This window comes from Fukomys damarensis, unplaced genomic scaffold (genome assembly GCF_012274545.1).
Source record: "Fukomys damarensis isolate Sample0158 unplaced genomic scaffold, DMR_v1.0_HiC HiC_scaffold_36, whole genome shotgun sequence".
NCBI lineage: Eukaryota > Metazoa > Chordata > Mammalia > Rodentia > Bathyergidae > Fukomys > Fukomys damarensis.
The window spans coordinates 3,004,856-3,011,405 of record NW_022900948.1 but is presented as its reverse complement, the minus strand read 5'-3'; the positions used below and the strand labels follow the sequence as shown (position 1 = coordinate 3,011,405).

Genomic DNA, 6,550 nt, shown 5'->3' with positions numbered 1-6,550 from the left:
AAAATATAATTTTAAGAAGAATACCATGTACATGGCACCAAAAATATCAAATAGATAGGAATAAATTTCATAGACTGATAGAATAAATCTCATAGAATCTGCGGTCAATAAAAAATGAAAAACAAAACATTATTGAGAGAATGTAATGAAGTTTTAAATAAATGCAGAGATGCATAATATATATATAAAAATGTTACAATGTCAACTTTCTTCAAAATGATTGACAAAGTCAGTGTAATACTAATCAATATGCCAGAATGGTTGTTACATGAGAATGACAAGCTGATTCTAAAATTTATATGAAAATAAAAGGACTTAAAATAGCCAAAACAACCTTGAAAAGGAAGAACCTGAGAACCATACTCTGGCATATTTAAAGAGTTAGCTTAAGAATTGTATTTAAGATATGGTATTGACAAAAGGATATACCAGTATACCAACTGAACAAAGTAGAGTCCAGAAATACATTCACCTAGGTGGTTACGTGATTTATTTAAAAGTTACCTCAACCTTCCAATACAAGAAGGGTGGTATTTCCAATAAATTGTGTTGCAACAATAGGCTATATAAATGGGAAAGTTTGAACCATAGCTATTTTTTACCATGCACAAAAAGTTAATTTGATATGGATCATAGACCTAAAGGTTAAACAATAAATCTTCCACAGGAAAATGTCTTCATGATTAGCGCCAGGCAAAATTATTTTAAACAGAATACAGGAAGCACTAACCATTAAAAAATGATTGAGAAATTGAGTTTTATTAGTTAAGACATTCTGACCACTCAAATGTAATTAACATACTAGCATAACATAATTAGCATAAAAGACATAATTAACAGTAAGAGGGAGAAAATTGATAAAAGGAATCACATCTTGAAAATATAAAGAATGCCTACAAACCACAAAAAACAGATATCCCATGTATGTCTTGTTTATTTCGCTTGAGTATGGCCTCAATATGCATACATTTTCCTATGAATGACTCTAGTTTCTCATTCTTTATATCTGAAAAACTAAAAGTTTAAATAAGATCCAAATTGTATAACTGACAATACGAAATAGGAAGAAAAGGGCTAAAGGTGTAGGGGAAGTGAGAAGGGTAAGGGAAAGGAAATAGGGAAAAGAAAAAATATTTTAAAAAGGAGAAAATGAAAACAAAGTCTTTTGTAAATAGTGGAGTGGGAGGGAGGGTGACGGTGGGACAGGAGTATGGGGAAAAAATGAGAACCAAGATCTGTCATGTAAGGTACAAGATCCCAATGATGAATGTGACTGTACTTTATACTTAAAAAGTACCAATAAACTCAATGAGAAAAAAAAAATAGACATCCCTGCTTTTTCAAGGGCACAATGATTAAAGTGGTACCTGCAAATGCTATATTTATATATAATATCCATTTGACATAATTTTAATCAAAAGCACATAATTACTCATAAACGACACTGAAGTTAAAGGAAGAGCCTTCTTAAACGTCACCCACAAAAGCTAAAATTTAAAATAAATTATTAAAGCAGCTGGAATTCACACGTTTTGAGTTAGAGTAGAAAAGGTAAAACTACTTTGGAAAAACAACTTATTCATTAAAGCTACTCATATTATTTTATGGCCCAGTAATTCCACTCCTAGGTATATACCAGAAAAATTATTTGTGTATTTGCACACCAAAATATGTAAACAACCAAAATAACCATTAGCAATAAAAAATATACAAATTGTGATAAGTAAAACGTAAAATACTGAAAACAAACAACAATTAAAATGTCACCCTGCTCAACAAGTCAGTTACAAAAGCGGTCACCATGCATGATTGTATTTATAGGAAGTTCATGAATGGCAAAACTAACTGACAATGATAGACAATGAAATAGTGGTTATCTCTACAGAGAAGCAAAGATGCTATTGATTAGGAAAATATCCCAATATAGCATTTTTTTCAGTGTTATAAATGTTCTACATTTGATGTGGGAAAGAGTTATAAGGATGTATAAAATGTAAAGACCCCAAATGTATATGTTATGCCTTAAAAATGAACAAATTCATGAATAGAAAACTTTTAAACAATTTCAATAATATTTAAAGTTAAAAATTAAAGTAACTCTGGGGAGTTTCCATCTGAGTTAAGCTAAAAAGTACACTTTCACTTTTAAAATAAAAATCTAGTAAACAATGGCACTACACAAAATCAGAAGTAATTTCTCCAGTAACCAAGTGGAGTTACAAGACCAACGGGAATATCTTACACCCATTTTGTCAGCACTAGATCTGAATAGTCTTCTCTCTACCTAAAGAAAAGTAAACAGAAGAAACTGAAAAAGAAAACCTTTAAAATGCTACAGTAGAAAAGGGGGCTATCTTCCAAAAGTTTCAGAGGAAGTACATGCAGCTAAGTGATTTATTATGGGAAACTTTGCATAGCATGTACAAAAATGTAACTTTCATAAGTGAGAGAAAACTATAAAAATAAAACAAGTTAAACAATTATCAGAATAAGACAAAATAGTATGTACTTAACTCAAAAATATAAATTCATGAGATATATTACAAAGTCACTGTAATTATTTTGTTTAGTAGAGCAGACATTTGTAGTTAAAAAAACAATAGATTATAAGGGGTGAATGAAAATACTTGGGGTTCTTGAAATAAAAATTTAAAAAGACAGAACATGATTAGCTAATAATGAAATAAATTCACTCATCAACCATTAAACAAATAATACTATGATGAAAAATATAAAAACATATCATTAAACTCTGCCACAAAGAGATACATGGGTATATCTTTTTAAAAAAATTTTTTAAATAAATTTCCACGTTGTATTATAACAAAATCGGGACTAAGTTGTGCTAGTCTAACTGCTACTTGGCACAAATTGCTGGTAATTGTTCTGAGGTTTAAATAACATTTGGGGTACTTGTGGGTCCTGGAGTCTCCTAGGACTCATAGCACAAGGATAATTATTCCAAGAGTTTTACAGTTGTTGGCTGCTCTTTTAGTCAGTTCTACCAGGAAGATAGGGCCACAGTATTTGGGAGAGGTGAGAGTCACACTCTCTCCTCCCAGTACCCTGGATGTGCTGCTAGAAGCTTCCTCTCTTGACCTACAAGCGCAACAACTACTGCTCCTGGAGAGATAAAATGTTACCCTCTTGCGTTTTGATAGAAGAGGTAGAGGGCTAGGCAGAAGGTGTGAGTCCCACTACTGTGTTTGATGAGAGTTTGCTTGTCAGGGATGGCATAAACCACTTCCTTTCTGGGATTTTTAGCCTAAACCAGTAGTGATTCTGTAGAAATATCTTGAATATTCATAATATGAGTGTTATGAGGAAAGTAAGTGTATAAGGAAATGAGAGAGCAAAAGAATGAGAGAAGGAGATAAAAGGATAAAGGCAAAGAGACTTGAGAACAAAGAACTATTTATGAAAAGGGGAGTAATCCGAAAGATACAAAAAAGAAAAGGTGAGAGAAGGAACGAGGGAGAAAGCAGCAAGGACAAAAAGCTTGGAAAGGAGAGAAGGAGAATCTTACAGGATTAATCTGCACTCTACGGGAATTTGCCTTGAAGTAGTCATCTTAATATTATCATGTCAGAGTATTGACCAAATAATGTTTCTCAACCACTTTCTTTAAAAATACTGCCCCTATTCTCCAAGACACTTTCAATGAAATTGGGAAAATAGTAGAAGTCGTCTTTCCAAGTTATTTTCATGGTCTGATGGTACAGAACAAAATAATGGCTCCTTCGCTAAGAAGAGCCATTGAACTTTACTGCGTCTTTTTCTGATTGGAAAAAATGCCTATGTACTCAAGAATATCAGATAAATAATCTACTGAACATTATTGTGTGAAGGTTCAGAGATCTGTGTTAATAATAATAGGAAATGATTAAGAGGTGAATTCTAAGAGATTTAAAAACCTTAAGATGTTAAACAAATGTTTAAGGCTAATAGGGTCCTCAACAAGAATATATTAAGATGACAGTATAAATAACCAGATTCTAAAGAAAATTTAAAATGCATTTGGTTACATAAAGGATAATGATAGAAGAAGGTGATAAACTTTGAGTTGTTTAGAAACCAAAACATTTTTGTTCAACTAGAACACTTAGATAAAAGAAAACTGAGGTAAGAGAAACAAAGTGTTATCGGAAATAAACCATAACCAGAAATTAGATTTCAGTGCCTAAGCAATATGTGATAAGCCATTAGCAATATAGCAATATTTCGGATTCACGGAGAGAGACTAGGCACAGGAGAAAAAGAAGACCTATTTCTGTACATCTGCTTTTTTTTTTTTTTTTTTTTTTTTTTTTTTTTTTTGGTACTGGGGATTGAACTCAGTACCTTGCACTTTTGAGATAGGTGAGGCACCACTGAGCTAAATTCACAGCCCTGTTTTTTCTCTTTTGCTTAAGAAAAGCCACCCACTTTTCTTAACAAACGTTAATAGCATATTGTTCCTAGTTATGAATGTCTTGTGGCAAAAGACAACTGTGAACTGGGCTAAAGAAAAGAATAACTCACCCTACTGAGAGAAATGAAAATACTCATCAGAGGCCAAAGCAAGTTGTGGCATTGAACATTTAACAGTTTCAGGGTATGATCATAATGATAATTGCTATTTTTCAGGACACTAACTGAAGTACCAAAAAAATGTGATTTTCTGTGCTGCTATGAGCTGAATTGTATTCTCCTAAAATGTACATGTTGAAGTTTTAACTCCCAGCACCTAAGAATGTGTCTACGTTTAGAGACAGGAGCCTTTAAAGAGGTTATGAAGTTTGCAAATGGCATTACAGTGGACCCTAATTGACTATGACAGTTCTGCTACTGTATTTTGAACTTTAATTCTTTATTTCTCTCCTCCATTCTAGATGTTTTTCTCAGTATTATTTTCCAATTTAATTGTACCATGGTCATTCTTGAGTTTTTCTCTTTTTCTATTACCTTTTCTAAATTGTATTTTAGTGACTTTTCATTTTTGAACTGTATTAGTTCTTTTTAACATCCACCTAATATTTCACTGGTGCCACTATTGTTTCATAATTTTCTACTCTTTTTAAATGGAAACTCTAAAACCAGGCATGGTGGTGCATGCCTGTAATCCCAGCACTCAGAAGGCTGAAACAGGAGGATTGCTGTGAGTTCGAGACCAGCCTGGGCTACATAGCGAGTTCCAAGTCAGTCTCAACTACACAGTGAGACCCTGTCAAAAAAAAAAAAAAAAAACAAATAAATAAATAAATAAATAAATAAATAAATGGAAACTCTAAAAATGATATCTTATTGTATTTATTTCCCATTAAGTTTATTGGTACATTTAAAGCAAACAATACAGTTACATTTACCATCGGGATCTTGTACCTTTACATGATATATCTTGGTTGTTATTTTTCCACTCATCCCTGCCCTCCCTTCACCCCCTTCACCCTTCCCTTTTTACAAAGACTTTGTTTCCATTTTTTTCCTTTTCTTTTCACATTTTTCTTCTCCCTTATTTCCTTTCCCCCCGCCTTCCCACTTCCCCTTTAGCCATTTTATCCCTATTTCACACTCACTGCATTTCTAAAGTCTATTTTAAACTTTCATCTGACTGATCTATAGAATTAACTTTGTATAGAATAAATCTGTTTCAACACTGATTGTTTTAGCATTTGATATTTTCGTGTAGGTTTTACTATTTGTGGGAGAAATTTCATGCATTTTTAATAACCTATCTACATTATTCATTCTTTTTCCTCATTTCTCCCTCTCCAATAACTTTTCTTCCCTTACCCTAATCTCATGTCTGACACCAAGTTTTATAATGGGATTTGACAGCTTCTGCCTCTCAGTGGGATTGAGAATATTACAGATTCTATCACACACAATTTGGTTTTTGTTGGTTTGTATTTTTAGTTCCCCACCCTGCGGTGTCTATATTAACCTTCCTTATAGGGCAATTGGTTAAATGCTGTAGTCATCGTCATTTCTCTAAAATTAACTTTATTTTATTCTACGTTCCTTTACCTGCAAGAAATTTCTATCCAAAGTCTTCATTTTAAGCGATAAATACTTCTCATTTTCCCCCTTCCCTTCTTCCTTGCATTAGGTGTGAAGAACTTAGTTACCTTTACCTAAAAGATCCCTCATCTGAGTTGTCACTCCCTGTACTTTATCAAAAGGTCCTGCTCTGATGATAACTAATAGGAAGTGCCTTCAGAAGCGATAACTGACGATAACTACTCCTGGCTGACCGCAGACAACATGTCCGCAGCATTTGGCGTCGTCCAGGGTTAAGTTGATCCGAGCTGTGACAGAATTTCTACATTCACTCAGGTTGTATATTGGCAGAAGAAACCAGCAGCTTTGTATTGCAGCCTGGAGAGTTGGCCTTGGAGCAGGTTTTGGGAGCAGTTCTGGAGTGCATATTGAAAGCTGGCAGCAGCACAGCCCAGGAGGAGGCTAAGGACCGGAAGCTGCCATTCATTCAGTTTGAGAACCTAAATGACATTAGCATTTGGTACAGAAGAAACAAGTTGGGCATGTGGCACAGGATGTAATCTCAGCAAAA

At 33.6% G+C, this 6,550-nt stretch overlaps 1 non-coding gene across 1 annotated transcript; it reads left to right on the top strand.

Annotated features, from left to right (window-relative positions):
• Nucleotides 1-6,165: 6,165 nt before the first annotated feature.
• On the top strand, nt 6,166-6,234 carry LOC117284357. Its single transcript, XR_004515446.1, has one exon. It is a non-coding gene; the product is annotated as a small nucleolar RNA SNORD49 (small nucleolar RNA).
• Nucleotides 6,235-6,550: the final 316 nt, after the last annotated feature.